A 19168-nucleotide genomic window follows, 5' to 3' on the forward strand; every position below is an offset into this window, starting at 1 on the left:
AAGTCCTGCAATTTCTTAGGGGGTCAGGGGGCATCCCAGGAAGAGGGAAGAGCTCATGTGGAAGCCCTGGGCAGGGAGGCTGTGGGGCACGTTCAAGGAACAGCAGTCGGAGCTGCACTGCCGGAGTGCAGCGAATGAATGGAGGGAAGGAAGGAAAGAAAGAAAACAGGAGAGAGAGAGAGCCAGATGGTGTAGAGATTTTGTTTTTTATTCTGAATGAGGTGGGAACTAATTAGAGGACTTTGAAGAGAGTGGCATCATCTAGATCGTAATTTGAAATGCTTATTTCAGCTTCTGTAGGTGGCACAAGAAGAAGCAGGGATTCCAGAGGGGAAGCTGATGTAATGAACTCAGAGAGAGGACAGGGGACCTGGATCAGGGTGGCGGGCGTGAAACGGCGAAGAGTGGTCCATGTTCAGATACATTCTCATCATAGGGCCTATGAATGTCCCTGATGGATTGGGCTGGCGGGAGAGAGAAAGCAGCACCAAGCATGACCTCAAGATTGAAGACCTGAATACACGGAGAAGGCTGTTGGCAGAACAGATGAGGGTCGTGGTGGAATTGGCAGCTATAATTGCAGGATGGGTGATGACGTAATGTTTGAGGTGAGTTCAGGATGGAGAATCTAGCTGGGCATGTATGTTCAGGACTCTTCAGAGAACCGGTGACATGTAAAGTCATGGAATACTACAAGCCACCAAAAGGACAAATATGGGACTGGAAGACAAGTCTGAGGACTGAGCATTGACCCAGTCCACAAGCCAGGGACACCAAGAGCAGTCAGTCGTGTCGAATGAATGAGAGAGGGCTCTCAGTGGGGCAGATGGAAAGCCAGGAACCCGTGACTCTCTAGAAGCCAGGTGTTTCAAGGAAGGTGGAGGGTTCCACCATGTGCAATGCATGTTAAAGGAAGATGAGAACTGAGAGTCGACTTTGGGATTAGAGAACTAATGGGAATAATTTTGTAGAGTGCTAGGTTCCAAACATACCAGCACGTGCACATCCAAGCCCAGAGAAGAATTGCAACCTGCCTGAGCTCACACAGTAAGTTAGCAGCATAGGCCAGGGTCAGATACTGGCCCCCAATTTATAGTTTTCTCATCGCCACAAAGAAAATAAGTCACCATTAAGAAGTCCAGAGTCGACCAGACATGGTGGCTCATGCCTGTAATCCCAGCACATTGGGAGGCCGAGGTGGGTGGATCAAAAAAATACAAAAATTCGCCGAGCATGGTGGTGCTTGCCTGTAATCCCAGCTGCTGGAGATGCCGAGGTATGAGAATCTCTTGAACCCGGGAGGCAGAGGTTTCAGTGAGCCAAGAGCCTCCAGCCTGAACAACAGAGCAAGAAACTTGTCTCAAACAACAATGACAACAAAAAGACGCCCAGAGTATAAGAATATAAAGCAAATCCATGTCATAGTTGACTCTGCGACCAGCCGAAACAAATTATCTTTACTCTTTTTCTGGCAATACTAGCAGTCATGACAGTCAAGGAAAAATACTGGAATTGATATCGTGCTTATCATCGAATGTCGACATGAATAGCAGTGCCCACAGAATCCCATTCTATGAGCTAAATATGGGTTTGTAAATGGGAATTAGGTAATAGGAAATGAGTTTTTATCATGGTCAGACTGCAAGTCCAAATATTAGATGAACACATTTCCTCCTCCGTAAATGCTGATCACATACCAGCTGCTAAATGCAATTTGTCTGCTGACATATGGTGGGAAATTCTCATGCTCATTAACAGAGAGCATATCATCATCATTATCATCATTGATTTCCAGTGACCGTGGCTCATTAAGGTTCTCCTGGGAATCTTGAACTATAGTCCCACAGTCAAGGTGCCTGATGAACGGTTTATCTCCCCATCACCCATCCCCGTGAGTGCCCATCTGCAGTGGCATCTGCCCCATGGGCTGAGGGAAAACAAGGCAAGGATTAGATCTGCTTCTGCATAAAGTGTGGATCTTCCTGAGATGGCCTCTGCTGTGCTGAATAACATGAAAAAGATGCTTGTAGAACAAAAATGTTTTTCAGGAGGTGAGGAATTCCAAGAGTGAATCCCAAGAGCACTAAGCTTCCAGAGGATGAGATTCAGCAGATGGTCTGACAGATATCACCAATGACAGTATCCAGTGGGAAAGTGTCTGACACCAAGGTCATTCAGAGACTCCCTCACCCTCTGCCCTGGAGTGCCTCACATCTGGGAAGAAACCTATTTGCCCAAAAAGCAGCACACACCCATAGATTATCTGTCACTCAAGCAGAGACCCAGAATTAGGGTGCATATTCAGGAAGGAGCTTACTTTCGGAGTAGACATATACCCTGAAAGGAGCATGTAACAAGGGCATACCTTATATTCAAAAACAGCACATCCAAAGCTTATTATTGGGCTTAATTATCCAGTAATAGCATAGGCCAAGGGATATATCGTGCTCGAGAAGTAGCAAGTATCTAGGGAGTATTTATGCCTATGAGCCTGGAAGTGAACTCTCCCAGTGAATTTTTAATACTCTGGAAATAGCATACTAAATTATACATGCACATGTCCGGCAATGGAAGCGTACTAGAATGTCTCACAACCTGAAAACCACACAAAGATTCATTAGGCATATAATGGACAGATAAGCGGTGGCATTTTCTCACAATGAAATAAAACAGCAATGCAAATGAGTGAAATGCAAATATATGCAACATTACGGATGCCTTTTGCAAAAGTCATGTTGAGTAGCAGAAACCAACACAAAAGGCTATATGCTGTGTGGTTCCATTTGTATGAGTTCTAAAATAACCAAAACTAACCTATGTTTCTATATATCAAATTAGTAGTTACTTGCAGAGGGGGTTAGTGAATGAAAAGGGGTACAAGGGGGTTTCAGAGGTGCGTTGATTTCTTTTCTTTCTTTCGGTGCTAATGGAATCAAAGTGTCTCCTTGTTGAAAATTAAGCATGTCATACACTTACTTTATGTGTATTCTTCTGTATTTATATTATACATGAGTTTAAAACTGAAAGGGTAAAATAAACCTTCAAGGAAACCACACACACACACACACACACACACACACACATCACAAACAGCAACAAAGTTAGCCCATGCTCAGGGAGCATCTTCTGCTGAAGGAGTAGCAAACTTCTAGGAAATATGATTATTTACACACTCAGAAATAAACTATTTTCAATCATGTTTTATGTACACATATATACACATGTACATATGTAAATATATGTGTGTGTGTATATATATATATATATATATTTTTTTTTTTTTTCTCCTGATGAGTAGCTTGGACATTGGGAAGACACCTATGTGACCAGGAAGTAGATTATCTCTAGAGGACACCTAATACTGCAGAAATAGCACCTGTCAGGAAGTATTTTATGCTGATGCTACCAGGTTGAAATGTATTCATGGGGAATAATTTATACTCAGGCATAATCCAAGGAGTGTCTTACACATTCAGACCCAGGGCAGCATATAGCCATGGAGTATTCTATGACAGCAAAGTAGCTTGGCATGCCCAGGAGGAAGCACAAACCTCAAAGAATTTGATTCTCAAGAGTGGTTTATAACTGGGAGCAGCTTCCTGCCCCATAGAGGCCAAGCTCACTGCTTGCAGTAGTCAGCTTCCTGGTAGCAAATCCCTCATCCCCATATGCACGCTTCTTTGCCATGTGACTTTGATGTTGCTCCATCCAGCGGTGGAGTCTATTCCCTAAGTCTTTAGTCTGAACTGTCCTCTGAGTTGCAACAGAGGTGATATTGTGCAACTTCCAGAGTCTTGGCCTCAAGACCTTGCCGTTTCCACCTTCATCCTGTTAGGACACAGCCCCAAGAATAAGAAAGAACAAGAAAAAGAACAAGAACAAGAATTAAGAACAAAAACACCATGCATGGAAGCGGGTCCAGCCCACTAGAAGATGAGTGGCTGCATGAAGGAGGCTTGGGGTAGCCCTACCAACAGCGCTAAAAGTTTGACACCTGAGAAAGAAGGTCTTGGATATCCCAGATTGCCAACCCTCCACTATCTGCTTGAGTGGTGCGTCTGCACCCAGTATACGAATGACCCATCCAACCTAAGTACTTGAATCTACCACTCTTTAAAGAATTGTTGTAAGTCACAACATTTTGCATAGCATTTTTAGCAAAATGTAAACTGAAGCACTCCTGATCAGATTAATGGATCATGTAAATGGATTATGTAGCCAGTGGGAAGAGCTACTTACAGTTTCCTTTAAAGTTGGAGAAGTGGCCTTTAAAATTAGGTCTTGACAAAGATATTAACCATTGACCTTGTATGGCTGCAGGGATACTCTTTTCTCATCATGCCCCTGCAGCCCAAGGCGTGGTGACGGCCTCCCACTACTGCTGGGTTCTGAGTGTCTCGCCAGCTCTCGGGTGTTCCTTTAGTTCTACCTGCGTCTCTCTAAGTCATGCCCATTTCAATGTCTTTTTATTTCAACCACCCAAGGAGGGTCGTGTCCAGCTTGGATTGTGGCTGGAATTTCCAACTCTTTCCATTTACAGTTCGACCCACAAGAGTCTCTGTAGTATCACAACCCTTCCAGGGTGTGGGATGTATAATATCACAATATCTGGAAGCCAGTATGTGTATAAATATATGAATGACTGTATTTATACTACATATATACTGTGTGTGTGTGTGTATATATATATATAAATAAAACATGCATATATAGTATAAATACTATATTATATATACAGTATGGTGTAATAGTATATATACACATGCTATACGTATATATATATATACTATTAGTGTGTGCATATATATACTATACCATATATCTACATAGTGCTACATATACATTATTATACTAAATATATATATATTTAGTAAACCAAGCAGGATTGCTGCTCTAACAGCAATAAAGACAGTTTTTCCCCCCAGATGGCACAGGCTTCTGTTTAGTGCTAGTTAACATTTGAATTAATAATTAGCAAAACATGAATAATCATTTCATTCATGAGGACAGAGTCTTGTCCCATGATCGGAATGTCAGGCTGTGTATCGCCACCTCATTAACTGCAGGGCGACCAGTCCGCACTTCAGAAAGCAAGATGCATCCGTCAAGAGTCGCACCCCCATGGAAGGCATGTTGCTAATGTGAAATGTGCAGATCGTGGGGCTCCATTAATCACTAGGTCAGAGTCATGGCACAGCAGGTTCAATGCCCCACAGCTATTCCTCAGTCACAGTCTAAGGAGCTCTGCACGTGAGGGAGCGCAACGGCAATGACAGAGCATTGTTGCCTGCTTCCCTCAACACTGCCTACCGCAGTGCTTTATCTCTGCACGTGGCCCTCAATCCTGCTCTGGGCTGAGGCCTCTTTGCAAAAAATGAACAGCAAAGGTTTCTTACCTCCTGGAGAAGAGGAGAGTGAGATATTCTTAAGGCCTATGTGAGGATGCAGAGTGTGGACTCCTTCCCTGCATCACGCTGCCCTCGACGACCAATAAAAAAGGTGCTATGGCTCTCAGGGCAAAGAGGTGCAAAGTTCTAATGAATGATTTGAGAAGAAAAAATGTCTCCAAGCCGTGGTTCTTAATCCGGTGCAATGTTGTCCCCCCAGGGGGCATTTGACAATTTCAGAGGTATTTTTCTTTGTCCCAGCTGGTGGCAGGACATCTAGTGGGTTGAAGCCAGCACGATGAAACATGCTACAATGCACAGAGCAGCCCCCACAACAAAGAATCATCCACTCCAAATGTCAATAGTGCTGAGCTGAAAAACCGTCTCTGAAGAAGAATAGAGAAACCAGGGAAGAGCCACTTAATTGGGAGCATCACACCTGTCCAGTCCCCACCATGGACTCTCCTGGGACTCCAGCAAGTGCTGTGAATCTCTCCCCTAGAATCCACCACCATCCCATTCGTTGACTTGGTGAGCCTACTCATATTCCTAAACAGGACATTTGTACTTTTACTCTCCTGCTCAATGTCACAATGACCCTCACCCCTGCTGTCTGAAGGGCTCAAGCATGGAGTAAAACATCTCCTGTTGCCTCAAAGCTCCCAGCTTTGTTTCTTGTTGCTTCCCTGCAATAGTCATTGGTTTGTGGCTTGTACTGTTATCTGACCATGCTCACTGAAGACTCAGTGCCATGCTCATGCTCTTCTTCTGCCAAGATTAGAGGCTTTCCTGTCCTATGACTGTCTGTCATAGCCCTGCTTAGTCCTTGACTTCTGCATGAGGCCTTTTCTGACTACTTCAACCCATGATCAATCTACTTCTCTCTCTCCTCATTCCTATTAAGTCATGCATGCCACAACCAAGCTGCAGTCCAGGATTTGTAAGTCTAATGCCTCCTGGGTGAGCTGTACGCCCACAGCAATGGGGATGAGAACATAGAAAGTTGAAGAGGTGAGGCCACATCGGGGAATGAGGGCCTGTGATATCTACTGTTTTAAGATGACTAGTGGTGACACACAGTGGGCCACTGGCCAGGGTACTTGGCACCAATGCCTTCTTCAGACTGGCTTCAAGGGGAAATCCTGTCACAAGGAGTAAGTCATGGGGGAAAATAAGGTGGCTTTTTTCTATTGGCTATTCCCCATTGGTTGAGTTTACACATAAGGTGTCACCCCTGCACAGTTTCTGGTTGCAACAACCCACTTCTTTTTATGCTTCTGAGGATGCCTGATTATACTCCAGACTCTCCAGGTGGTGTGGAGTTGTATCCAAGTTCAGTAATGTCAGCAAGCCCCTGGCGATGTGGCTGGTTGGTCTGCATGTGCAGTGACAGCTCAGGGCAATGACCATATTAGCTTTTAGGAGCCACTGTCCAGAAAGAACGTGATTGCCCCAGTGATCTGAAGGCATCCACAAATTTGTACCAGATGCTGTAGATATGTGGGGGAAACATGTTCCCCTCTATGTGGGGTTAATCTTAATAAGGAGGTGCTCCGGCTCACCACACTCATAAAATGTACTTAACCTGTGCAAAACCCTAGGAGTTGGCAATATGACTTTCCCCATTTTATTGGCGAGATTACAGGGACTCAGACATAGGGTTTTTACATGGTGAGTTAGGTAACCTCTGCTCAAACAAGGATTTAGACTAAGGTGTTTCTGGCTCCTGAGCCCTCCCTCCTAACTGTCTCTCATGCATGCATCTTTGTGCTGTTCTGCTTTAGTAGTTTAGGATGGATTCATCAGAATGGAATTACTGAGTTTTTGTGCCTGTGTACATAACATTTTTTTTTTTGAGACAGAGTCACCATGCTGGAGTGCAGTGGTGTGATCTCAGCTCAAACTGCAACCTTCGCCTCCCGGGTTCAAGAGATTCTCCTGCCTCAGTCTCCAAGTAGCTGGAATTATAGGCGCACACCACCACACCCTACTACTAAATATTTTTGTATTTTTAGTAGAGACGGGGTTTCACCATGTTGGCCAGGATGGTCTTGATCACTTGACCTTGTGATCTGCCCACCTCGGCCTCCCATAGTGCTGGAATTACAGGTATGAACCACCACGCCCAGCCACATAACAGTTTTATAGGTACCACTGCACACACTGATATGACAATTTACATCATCTAACAATGTTTTATTTGCTTTCTGTATGTGTGTATGCACGTGTGTGTGTGTGTTTTCTTGTTTGTTTTATATGACAATGAATTTTCTTTGCTCTAGCAGATGTCTCCTCTCTGGGACATAAGGTGAAGTTCCAGGGGACGGGTGAGGCCGTCCTAACCCAGGTGGTGATGCATGTGCTCCAGTAGGGCAGGGTCCCCGTCTGACACACTCTCCTCTCCTTCCTTTGCATTTATCCAGTTCCTGGCACACAGATAAAATTCAATAAATATTTTCAGAATAAAACAGCTGATTCTAACAGATAATCTTGGGGGTGACTTCTGTGGGCAAAATGCTTTTTTTTTTCCTGGAAGTATTTCCAGAAAAATCCTATGCAGCAAGCCAAAACCCCTCCTTTGGAACTGCATAAGTCAGTCCAGCGGGACACGATTCTTATAAAGGGATGGCTTCATATTGATCATTCTGAACGTTACAGGGAAGTGACTTTAACTAGAAAGTTGCACATGACCCTGAAGCCTAAATGAGGATGTCAAATCTAGGGAAATAATCTAATTGCAATACAGCATCCGAATCTTTTGGAGACATCAAATTATTGCCCAAGCCCTCTCAAAGCTCTTACAAATATAACTTTATACTTTTTGAAAAAGTCAAACAGAATTATATGTAGACAAATCTTTAGTTATATATTTGAAAACTCTATTCCTACTATGAAATTAGTAACTTGTTAAGAAGACCAGAGTAGCTGTTAAGTAAAGGAGCCGGCTAGCAATCATTTAATAAGATGATTAAACTCTACTTCTTTGTCACACTTGCTTCTGGGCAAATGGAGTAGACGGGTATGAAATAACAAGACTAGAATCTTTTAGTTGAATATTCCAGATATCAATGAAAAAAATTAATTAAAAACCAACTTACAATGTAGATCAAGTGGGTTTGCATACCAATCCAAGGAAAAAACCCTAGTTGTAAATGGCATGCTTAACCACAGGTATAGAAATGCACAATTAGAAAAGTAATTCAGGGTGAAAAAAATCCGATTTCTGTATCAATGCACAGATATGGATAAATGACAAAGTTTTCTTCAAAACAGAGCCTTATCTTCGCTCATTGTTCCATGCAGTTTTCAGAGAAGGAGAGGCAGATTCCCTGATATTTTTCTGGAACCACTCACCTAGCAGAGAAAATTGTTTGCCGGAGTAATGTTCATCAGCTGCTACTCTTCGAAGAGCCAGTGTTGATGCTGCCGCTGCCACAGAAAACCAGGCAGACGAGGTCTCAGCCCTGACGGCTTCATACTCTGCATAAGATGCAGAAGTAAATAGGAAGTCATTAAAATGAGCAAAAAACAATACGATGGCAAGAGCAAAGTGTGTAGCAAGACAGGGAAGCACCACTAGCTCTGAATCATGTACTCTTCCCCACTATTGACGGGCATCAGAACCTCAGGCAGGTGTCTTCACTTCTCCATGACTCAGTTTCTCCACCATAAAATGAGAGGCACCATATTTTCTACCTCATAGGAGGGGTGTGAAATTTAAGTGAATCAATTATTTGAAATGTGCTTAAAATAGCAGCAAAGATAATCTATAGTATTAGTCAGGGAATCTAAACCTTTGTATTCACAACCTCAAGATGACAATGGCTCGATATGATAAAACTTGTTTTGGTTTGTTTGTGTCTCATTCACCCATTAGCCCACTGTTACTATTCCTAGTCTAAGGGTTTTGGGAGGTGCTGCTTTCTTCCTGGTTCTGGGGAGGTAAGAAAGCTCCTTCCACCCACCAGCCACAGATAAGAGAAGAGGGCAAGGAGGCAGTAAAGCATGCGGTGGGGGTGGCCCCATGGAAAGTTTTAAGACCCAAGCCTAGAAATAGCAGGCATCACTCACACCATTGTCCACTGGCTTCTTAGAACGCAGTCACATGACAACACCTAGCCACAGAGGAAGCTGGGAAATGAAGTTCATCTGTGTGCACAGAAGAAACAAATGGGTTTGTGAACATACAGCATCCCTGCAAAGGCTCTCCACAGATAAGAGCTATTGATGCTTTATATCGAATATCACATCCATTGTTATTGTTATAGAACATATGTATCACATAAGTACACATAAATATATATATACTCATATATGTATATACTCATATATATATAACCATATATATATATTCACAGGCCTATATATATCTGAAATACACACACACACATATATATATTACATATTATATATATATATACGCACACACACACACAACTGACCATTGAACTACATGGGTCTGAACTCATGGGTTCTCTCGGACCATGGATTTTATTCTGTCTCTGCAACCCCTGAACAGTAAGACCAACTCCTCCGCTTCCTCCTCCCCCTCAGTCTACTCAATATGAAGTCGATAAAGATGAAGACCTTTCTGATGATCCACTTCCACTTACTGTATGGAAAACATATTTTCAGCTGGGTGCGATGGCTCACACCTGTAATCCCAGCACTTTGGGAGGTGGGCGGATCATGAGGTCAGGAGATCAAGACCATCCTGGCCAACAAGGTGAAACCCCTTCTCTACTAAAAATACAAAAATTAGCTGGGTGTGGTGGTGCATGCCTGTAGTCCCAGCTACTCGGGAGGCTGAGGCAGGAGAATCACTCAACCAGGGAGTAGGAGGCTGTAGTGAGCTGAGATCGCGCCACTGCACTCCAGTCTGGGTGACAAGAGTGAGACTCCATCTAAAAAAAAAGAAAAGAAAAGAAAAGGAAACATATTTTCTCCTTCTTACGATTTTCTTAATAACTCTTTCTTTTCTCTAGATTACTTTAAGAATACAATTTATCAAAGCCAGGCACAGTGGCTCAGGCCTGTAATCCCAGCAGTTTGGGAGGCTGAGGCAGGCAGATCACTTGAGGCCAGGAGTTCAAAAGCAGCTGAGCCAACATGGCGAAACCCTCTACTAAACATACAAATATTAGCCAGCGGGGATGGTGCATGCTTGTAATCTCAGCTACTCAGGAGACTGAGGTGGGAGAATTGTGTGAACCCAGGAGATGGAGGTTGCAGTGAGCTAAGATCGTGCCACTGCACTCCAGCCTGGGCAACAGAGCAAGACGCTGTCTCAAAAAAAAAAAAAAATATATATATATATATATATATATAAAATACATATAGCATACAAAGTATGTGTTAACAGACTTTTGATGTTATCCTTAAGGCTTCTGGTGAATACTAGGCTATCAGTAGTTAAGTCTAGGGGGAGCCCAAAGTTTTATAAGAATTTTGGACTGAGTAGGGGTCAGTCCCCTAACCTTCACGTTGGTCAAGGGTCAACTATGTGTGTGTGTTGACATACACACACACACACACACACACACACACACACATCACATGACTCAAGCATGGATAGCAGGAAGGGTTTCCAGGACAGATGGATTTGTCTAAGAGGAGACATGATTAATGAAAAGGCCTTCTTGTTAAAGGGACGTCTGTGAGAAGACCCAGAAGAAATAGGAAAACGTCACTTGTGGGAAGGACTGAGAAAACTTCAGTCTGGCTGGAAAGAAAAGTCAGGGAGCAAGAAGGAGATAGTAGAGACAGATCATGAAAATATTTTATCTTAAACTCTAGGAGATGGGTGAGGTGGCTGCAGGGAGGATGCGGGGAGATACGTAACTAGATTGAGCTCTAAGTTGCCCTGCATGGCTCCTGGTGGAGAGTGGGGCAGTGGTGGTGGGAACAAGGGAAAATTCCAGAGTCAGGAGGCTCCTGGAGTTCAAGTGAGGGAGGGTGGAAGCCATTGTGGAGATGCGGCAGTGGAGATAGGCAGGAAGGGGTGGGCTTGGTGTAGGTCTGATATACAGACTCAGTGGGACTTTAGAGTTGGACGTGGGTCATGACTGAGAGTGAGGAGGGACCCTGGATGTGTGGTGTAGTCCACTGGGCGGATGGGGCTCAGGAGGCACAGCAGGTCTGGGAGAGAAGGTGATGCAATCTTGACCTCCAGGTATGGTGGGATATGCAAGGGGAACATGATGTTGGCTGCTGGGCCCGGGGGCCTGGGCTCCAGCTGCAGGGTTGGGTGTAGGTGGGGTCAGAGACCCTGGGAAGTGGTGGCAGCATGCAGGATTAGAACCTGGGAGCCCATGACAGCTGAGCTTTACCAAGAGGCCCCTCCGTGTCATACTCTGCTCCAAGGGGTTTCCTGAAGTAACTCACTTGATCCTCACCACATCCAGATGAGGCAAGCACTGTTATCAGCTCCACTTCACAGTCAAACAAGTGCAGTGGAGGATGCAGAGCCAGAACTCAGCAGCCCAGCTCCAACACCAGTGCCCTGGATGACGTGGCAGGAGGAGGGTTTGTGAGCAGAAGGGAGACCTGGGGAAGTCCCAGGGAACCCAGTGATCTGTGTCCTGTGGGGAGGATGGGAGTTGAGACCACAGATACGTGACCTGGACCTCGAAAGGAAACCAGGGCAGTAGGGTCCCAAAGCCCCAGGAAGTCAGGCTTCCAGGGGAAGAGTGGCGGCCGGCAGGGATGCTGCTGAGGAACCAGGTGAGATGCATATTGGACTTGGGGACCAGGCAGTCCTTGTCTGCCTGTTAACACCAGCTGGCCTTAGAGACTGATGGGGCCAGAGAATGTGGTAGAGGAGGAATGAGAGGGGTGAGGATGTGAAGGGGCAAGTACAGAGGTTCTTTTTTGAGCCTGGGATATTAGTGGGGAGGTAGGGGCACTGGCTTCAGGGGGAAAGTCCTAAACTGGGGCTGGATCTCCTGCAGGCAGGACCCAGAGAGGTTGGCGCCGTCCATGCAGGGAGCCCCATCCTTGGTCCTTGGCCCTGACTGCTGAGATGGAAATCTATGTGGCTGATTCCACAGGTCTGACTGCTCCCACCCAGCAGGGTCATGCCAGTAGACAGAGGTTCCTCTGTGATGCTTGCCTCCCAGAGCTCAGAGTGGAGTATGGCTTAGGTCTCAGGACCAGCAGCACCCTCAGCACTGGGCTAAGGACACACTGTTTAGACAGATCTGGACAGATCACAGTGAACATTAAGGAACTATTTTCCTGGCATCTGGTCTTCCCTGGATTCTTAGTGGCTCATTTGTTCTCTGTGATTTTTATCAGTCAGAGAAGTAAGAGGAAAACAGAAATGAAAGGAAAAAGGAATCAGCCCATAAGGGAATGGGCTAGGTTTCAGCAACTTACTCGGGAGATGGCTGGCTCACCATTTCCCAACTCCCGCCTCATTCTCTCTGCTCCTGCATCCACTTTAATGCATAATTTATGGATGCAATTAACAGAAACCAATCAAGCAAGGTATGCATGCAGTGCTGTGTTTAACAACAGATGTTTCCAGGGGTGATTATTTTAGAACAATAATACACAGACACATGCGCGCACACACACACACACACACACACACACACACACAGTGCCTGGTCATCAGTACTGTGTTATGAGTGGTAACAAGACTGATGGCTTCACCAATAAAACTTCCAGAGCAGGAGACTTGGAGAAATGAGCTTAGTGGCTACTGTTGATGCCAATTATCTTCTTACTGTAGAATAAGCCTTTCTCATGCTTTGTGCCTCAGTTTTTGTTTTTTACTCCCAAGAAGCTGACATCTTAGGAAATTGTTCTGGGAGAAGAGAGGCATTTTTCAGGCCATTGTAAGAGGCTTCAGGTTCCACTTGGCTCTAGGACGGGGATTCACCCCCTGGCTGAATTCCAGCTGCTCAGACATTACAGTGCAGCTCAGTGAGCTGCTGTGTTCTACCAATCTTCCTGCAGAGTCGCAGGGTTATTCCCGGGTAAGAAAGGGGGGTCGGAGTCCTCCCACCCCACAGCATCTGCAATAGGATTCTGTGCATATGTCTATGTCACCCAGCCCTTTGGCTTCCTCATCAATAAGAGCAACTCTTGCTAGAGACCGTTGTGAAAGGTACAGGGATTCACGCAGATGAGGCATTAGGCAGAGCACCCAGCCTGAAGCAAAGTCAGCTGTGTCACTGTCATCATTTTTGGGAAGCTTCTTATAACCACTCCCTGAGTTCCCACTAGCAAGGGGAGGCAAGACCCCAACATTTTCATCCGTGATTAAACTGGCTGGAGACAGCAAGCAGAGTTCCAGCTCAGACCTCAAATTCACAAAAGACCCCAGAAGGGGGTACTTCTGGTCCTGCACCACATTTACACTTTTGATGTTTTCTCCGAGGGAGCCTACAAGTCCACTAACAGTCATGCAGGGGCCCGGCATGGTGGCTCACATCTGTAATCCCAGCACTTTGGGAGGCTGAGGCAGTCAGTGGATGACCTAAGCCCAAGAGTTCGAGACCAGCCTGGGCAACATAGCGAGATCCCATCTCTACAAAAAAAAAATTACAAAAACTAGCCGGGTGTGATGGTTCAGGCCTGTGGTCCCAGCTACTTGGGAGGGTGAGGTGGGAGGATCTCTTGAGCCCGGGAGGTTGAGGCTACACTGAGCTGAGATCCCATCACTGCACCCCAGCCTGGGTGACAAACTGAGACCCTGTTTCAAAACAAAACAAGGGTCATGCAGAAAAGGCTGCTCAAAAACACCTTCCCCGCCACTCTACATGTGACCATCACAGGATCGAATCTCCCGTTGAAATTAGTATTCTCAACTCATCTCAACATCGGAACATTTGCACTTTAAAAGCATTCATTTGTTCATTGTGAGCAGCTAATACATACCACATATTTTGACATCTGATTTTGGCAATTCTTTACTTATTTGAAGGGGACCCTGAATAGAAATACAGAACAATAACCTAACGAAAACACTATTTCTGATGCCTGGTCCTCTCGTTACCACCAGGAAGCTCTGCCAGGACATTCCACTGCCGGGAGGGGTGCCTAGGAACGAAGAGCAGAGTGGCCAGTGAGGTCCTGCCACGCCCTGCTGAGTTCTACGTGCTTGCGCTCTTCTTCCTCGGGAGAGCTTCCACTGATTTAATTGGATATGGGGATGGAGAGAGGAAACAGAAACAGGGAAAGAAGTGAAAAAGGGAAGGACTGGGCGCGCGCGGCAGGGGCGCAGGCGGCCTGGTGCAGGTGCATCCCCAGGTGCGCGCCACGCCCCTGCAGGACCCGGCGGCACCGCGGTGCGTTCCCAGCCGCCGGCGCTAGAGGGCGTGTCTGCGGTAAGACTCGCTGCGCTGGCCCAGGCTCCACGAGGGGCCGACAGGGGGCGCTCTGCACAGGGACCGGAGAGAGCGGGAGCCGAACTTGCGTGAGAGGCGCGGGGCCACCTGTGCAGGTGCTGGAGGAGCCACTCTGCCAACCCCTGGGCACTGGGCAGGGCTGGAGGGAGGATTGCCCTCTGCACAGGTGGAAGACATTTCACCTCTTACAAATCCTGAGGGCACTTTTGCTTGTTTAAGGGAGTTTGGGAGACAGTGTTGCAAAGGGTCCAGTAATAGTTGCAGAATCATTTCTCAGGATGTCTTAGAGTCAGGAATCCCTGAATTTGAATCTCAGCTCTGCCCTTCACTGTGCAACTGTGGACAAGGGAATTCACGGTCTGAACCTCAGTTCCCTCCACCCCTATAATGGGGATAATGAGCGTGCCTAAGTCACAGGGTTGGAGTGAGGATTAAATGAGATTCTGCACCTGCAGGTAGCACACAGAGCAAGGTATCTGCTACATGATAAATCCTCAACTTTTAGCTGCCTACTCATTATTATTAATATTACTATATTTTTATGACTATGACTATATGATTACTATTACTACTTTTACTATATTATTGTGTTGATACATCAGGCTGTTTGGCCATTCTAGATGCTTAGCTGAAAAGAAAAGCTTTTTCTACTTAGAAGAGCAGTTCCCAAACTTTTTGGTCTCACGGCCCCTTTACATTCTTTGAAGTTATTCAACAATCCAAAATGCTTTTATTTATGTGGAATTTACACCCCGTGCCACTGAATTTAAGCCCATTCAAGTCCATGTGGTTAAAATTTTTTTTGTGAACAGAATATTTAGATAAACATTCAAGATTCCTGGCTGTTTTTCTGTTTCCTACATGAAAGAAAAAGAAAAGCCAACTTTCTCATAGGATATTCTCAGAAGGCTGTGGGGCCCCAAGAGCCCTGGGCTGGAAGGCAGGAGGCCTAGGCTCAGATTCTGACTCTGTCCTTGTCTCACTGTGTGGCCTTAAGCAAGGTGCTTGCCTCTCTGAGTCTTGGGTGTGCCATGTTCTGAGGCACATCCAGCTGTGAAAAGGCAGGTGCCTGGTTCTTTGTCATCTATTAGAAGAGTCTGTCATTCACACTGATGCATGGATCTGAAGGAAGGAGACCCACACACACACATGACTTGCCAACCCAAAATCACCCCCAAAGGAGGATGTGAATTCACGAAGTCCAGGTTTGACTCTAGGCTCAGCCATTACCACAGGCATGACCTTGGGAAAGTCAGTCCTCATTCCTGCCCCAGGGTTCAGCTTAACTTGACAGGTAGTGGGGGGATATGATGACCTTCAAACTTGTACCTTCAGCTGGAATTTCAGACTGAACACTGTGGGGTTAGAGGTGGCCAGAGGCATCTGTCAGCTGGACCTTGAGTCAAGGCCTTTTCTGGTCACCAGGGGTTGTGCTCTGACACTTAAGTTTTGTGGGGGAGACTGCACCGTATTGTTTGTTTCCAGGCTATAGTTAGCAGGAATATGCCTCCTTCCTTCCCTGGGACCCCTTCTAGGCGAGCAAGGCCACAGTACCTCCTGGAGGGGCACTTGGTAACCTGTGACTTAGTCCACATCCTAACTCGGCCACTCTTGAGCTGTGTGATGTTGATCTAACAGCCAAACCTCTCAGCCTGTCTTTCCTCAACTGCGAAATGAGGATGTTAAGTCTTCAAATTAAGGTGAGGAACATCATTTATGAAACGTCCACCACACTCCCTTGCTGTGCCAGTGCTTGAGGGGAAATATCTCACTGAGGCTTCTCAGTAGTATTTATGAGTGAGGTGCTTTGATTTGTTCTGTTTTACAGATGCAGAAACTGGGGCGCCGAGAGGTTAAATCACTCATCTGGAGACACACAGCCAGGGAGGATAGTAAGCAGCCAGGATCCAAGCCCACATCCATAGGACCTGAGGCTACAGTGTGCCATCCCTCACCTGCTCCCCACTGTGCTTCATAACACCAGGTGCAGAGGACAGTGGGGCCAGAGGCAGTGGTGGATAAGAAGTGACTAGGATGAGGATGTGAAAAGGGCAAATATTCACTTGCCTCTCTTGTGACACATTCACATACCATAGAAAGCTATTTCTCCATCTCTAGCTCCTCAGAGAACTTTCTGTGAATTGTAATGCATGTCCTTGAAAAAGTGCAGGCAGCTGAAATGCATGACAGTTGAAGCACTTGGATCTCATTGTCAGACTGTGCATTTTCTAACCGTGAAGGGCTTTCTCGGTTTAGAGACTATTAGTTCAAACTCTAAGTAGTCCATTTATTTTATTTTGCTCAGAAAACTGTAATGCATTTCCTAAATTTCCTCTTCTGAGGTTTAAAAATAACCTACCTTAGCAGCAGACATCAATTCCTTTAAATCAGTTGCTGCTTGATCATCCAGGTTGTCTGTTTTCCAGATTCACTTTATGTATCCTAGTCCAAGTCACACCTCTCTGCCCCCCACAGTGTTACCATCAAGAAGGGGGCCAGGCGAGGGTGTCAGACTTCCCTGGCTGTAGACAGGGATCAGATCTGTCATTCTCTGTCATGTGTGACTTGGCCTATGCTTGTGGATGTGGCTTTACTAGGTTCATTGAGATTGTTTATTTCTTCTTTTAATTTTTGAGCTTATTATGAATGGTTTTAGACTTTCCTGAATATCTACATTTTTATCCAGTCTGTTAACATTTTCTGATATTCTTCACTCTTTTGAGATAAATTTTAAGGAATTTTTGTCTTTGTCCTGATGAACCTGTAGGACAGAACTTCTGCTATTTTCTAGTGACTATATTGCTTTTTGAATATCAGCCTTAAACACACATTGACCCATAAACACACCTTGAATCCAATCAGTGGGTTTCTCTCTTTCTAGTTATTTTTTGATTAGCTCTATCTTTAGGAAGAAAATAAAAGAAAAGAAAAAGCAAGGAAGGAAGAAAGTAAGGAAGAAAGGAAGAAAACAAGGAAGGAAGGAAGGAAAGAAGGAAGGAAGGAAGGAAAGAGAAAGAGAAAGAAAAGAAATAAGCCAACAAATTCTTATAGTTTGCTGCCAAATTCAGTGTTTCTAAGGTTTTGAAGACCTGGGGTGACTTCAGGTATTTTTAGACTTTTTAAATCAATTCGTAATTTTCATGGATTTTGTTATTCTTCAATTTGGGAAAAACAAAAAACTTTTGATGACTTCATTTCCCCTCTTCACATCCTGCTGGCTTATTATGAAAACAAACAACGCAATACCATCATCTCCCCATGAAACCCAGCATGGCCTGGGCCTTGCTTAAATCTTCAGACACCACCACAGCCTTGGTCATCTCCAGAAGGAGCTGAGGTGAAGAAGCCGGCAGCCAGCAGGCCCTCCATGGGGCCAAAGGCTCTTGCAGCTCCACCCCGGTTGCCAGTGCCCTGCTCAGGCAGAACACTTGGTGTGGAATCCTGCGTGTTTTTCTATTTCAAACACAAACAGGTGCCTGGCAACCATCAGGGAGGCTGGGAGAGGAGAGACCTATCCCTTCCACGGCCAAGGCACATGCAGAAATGAAAATATTTTAATGGCACTCAGGAAAATGGATGAGACTCTGAAGCTGGAAGCAACCACGCTTTAGGATTTAGCCACCCAAGGCTCAAGTGGCCTAACAAGAAAACGGCACCCAAAGTTAAGCCATGGCTGCTGCCTACCCTGTGTATGTGTTATTGAGCCAAAGGGGATCACTGCCCAGTGCACTAGAGGCCAATACCAAGACACTGGTTTTTTTTGAGAAAATATAAAAGCTTTTTATTGTACATCAACCAACAAGGAGACAGAAGTACAGCTCAAATCTGTCTTCCTGTGCTGGCTTTAAGGCAGTAATTTTATTAGAAAAGGTTTAGGGGTGGATTCTGGGGTTAGGAGATAATTGGTAGAAGGAAAAGGGAGATCTGGAAAGTCCTCAGCCTCACACAGTTATCTCTTCCTACCTCCTCATGGTCTCATGTGCAAATTCGGGGGGAGTTAGTATGAAACATGGTGTTGAAATTCAGGCTGTGACATCAGCAAGCTTGTTCTGTGCAGACTTTATTTGGCCACATTGGTTCCAACCAATTTCAGCCAGTTCTTTTTATCTCATAAGCAGAGGGAGTTTCAACATCTCCACACGTTTCTTTTTTGTCTGTCATCTTATGAACTCAAGAATTGCAGTGAGTTACTAGTTTCTTCAACTCTGGGGCATGACGTCACGTGGACTGTGCCAAGGCTTCTTGGGCAGGATGCTCTGTAGCTGAGATCACACATGGCCACATCTTGGTCTCATTCTTCTTTCTCTCTTCAATTAAAATTGTTTTCCTGTGGCCCCAAGAGCCTACAAAGTTCACAGGAATCTTATGAGAACATGCCCCATTGTCTCATAGGACCAAGCCTTTGTCTGAGTAATGGACATGCTT

General features: G+C 45.3%; 1 long non-coding RNA gene across 1 annotated transcript; it reads right to left on the reverse strand.

The window, feature by feature from the left end:
- Window positions 1-7562: 7562 nt before the first annotated feature.
- Window positions 7563-18131, reverse strand: LOC130540641 (uncharacterized). Its single transcript, XR_008954631.1, has 4 exons — window positions 17990-18131; window positions 17103-17504; window positions 8742-8867; window positions 7563-7813 (listed from the first exon to the last, which is right to left on the reverse strand). It is a non-coding gene; the product is annotated as an uncharacterized LOC130540641 (long non-coding RNA).
- Window positions 18132-19168: the final 1037 nt, after the last annotated feature.

This window comes from Pan paniscus, chromosome 10 (assembly GCF_029289425.2).
Source record: "Pan paniscus chromosome 10, NHGRI_mPanPan1-v2.0_pri, whole genome shotgun sequence".
Taxonomy (NCBI): Eukaryota; Metazoa; Chordata; class Mammalia; order Primates; family Hominidae; genus Pan; species Pan paniscus.